Source organism: Sinocyclocheilus rhinocerous, unplaced genomic scaffold (genome assembly GCF_001515625.1).
Source record: "Sinocyclocheilus rhinocerous isolate Xijiao unplaced genomic scaffold, SAMN03320098_v1.1 scaffold29775, whole genome shotgun sequence".
NCBI classification, from domain to species: Eukaryota; Metazoa; Chordata; class Actinopteri; order Cypriniformes; family Cyprinidae; genus Sinocyclocheilus; species Sinocyclocheilus rhinocerous.
Genome location: NW_015627675.1, coordinates 1 through 1638, shown reverse-complemented (window position 1 = coordinate 1638; position 1638 = coordinate 1). Strand labels below are relative to the sequence as shown.

Genomic DNA, 1638 nt, shown 5'->3' with positions numbered 1-1638 from the left:
GTGAATTCTTCATAGTAACTCACATTGTAGAAACTCCTCTCTGGTCTGATATTCAGGAGTCAGAATGACCTGGATGGTTTTAACTACAAAACATCTGTAGTTTAATTCTCAAGTCAAGGAGAAATTAAACGTATAGCTGTTTATATATTTAATGAATGGTTCTGAGAATAAATCAGTATTTACCTCTTGTAGATATCTTCTTTATGTCATCTATGCAGAACTGCTGCAGTTTGTCTCTGAGTTGAGAGACTGATTTCACTGCATCATCAAAAGACAGATGAGAACTGACAGCGAAGCTGTCTGTAGATCCAGAGAGAGAGACAGACTGCAAACTCTACAGTAACAAAGACAAAAACATTCTCTGTAATCACAAACGCTTGTTGAAGTCCTCAGTCCTGTGTTTAAGAAGATCTCTGTTACCTTGAGGAAATGAACATGATCATTTGTCTGTGAAATCTGCTTCAGTTCTGCTTCTCTCCTCCTCAGATCATTGATCTCCTGCTCCAGTTGCTCTAGTTGTTCTTCAGCTCGACTCACTGCAGCTCTTTCCTGATCTCTGATCATCTGCGTCAACCTCAGAGCGACGTCTCTCAATGGAGCGAATGAGCTCAGTGAAAATCCTCTCACTGTCCTCCACTGCTGTCTGTGCAGAGCGCTGTTATAGGACACACATTACAATCACACAGTGGGTTTCAGTGGGACTAAAAGTGCTCCAGCACTGGAGGAGACACTCAAGCTTTTCTTCTTCTCCAAACTCACCTTATGAGACTCCACAGCCTCTCTCAGCTCCTGAAGATCTTTCTCTTTCTGCTGGATTATTTTCTGTAATTTTCTCTGCAGAAAACAAAACTATGATTAAATCAACACTACCATTCAACAGTCTGGGGTCAGTAATTATTATTTTTTTTTACTGTTTTTGAAAAAAAAGAAAAAAGTCTCTTCTTCTGTTGCTTATGAGATCCAGTATGGAGCAGTACCTGTTTCTTTTTTCTTTCTGCTGCAGTTGATACAGTGTCATGATTTTTGTGTTTGTCTACTAAATACAGCATACAGATACACTGCTGGTCGGTACGGCAGTACATTTCCAGCATTTTATCATGTTGAGGGCAGATCATCTCCTGCAGTCTTCCAGTGGCGTCCATCAGATTGTGTCCTTTACCTCTGAAGAGATTCTCATGCTGATCAAGGTGATTTTGACAGTAAGAGCTCCGACAGTCCAGACAAGATTTCACAGCTTTCTGTTTAATTCCAGTGCAGGAGTCGCAATGCACATCTCCAGATCCAGTGTGATGAACTGCAGGAGCAGCAGCTTGGAGTCTCGTCTTCTTCAGTTTCTCCACCATTTCAGCAAACACCACATTTTTACCTAAAACTGGTCTTGGCGTGAAGGTCTGTCTGCACTGAGGACAGCTGTAGATTCCTTTCCAATCCTCCTCGTCCCAGCAACCTGAGATGCATCTCATACAGTAACTGTGTCCACAAAGAATCGTCACTGGATCCTTCAAGAGATCCAGACACACTGGACACATGAACTGATCCTCAGCCCATGAGATACTGGCCATTTCACTGTATGAACACACAGAGAGATGATACACACTGCAGCTCGACAGTTGAGTTCCTTCTATGAACTGGAGAGTT

The 1638-nt window shown here is 42.2% G+C and overlaps 1 pseudogene; it reads right to left on the bottom strand.

Annotated features, from left to right (window-relative positions):
- Window positions 1-23: 23 nt before the first annotated feature.
- Window positions 24-1562, bottom strand: LOC107733289 (tripartite motif-containing protein 47-like; annotated as a pseudogene).
- Window positions 1563-1638: the final 76 nt, after the last annotated feature.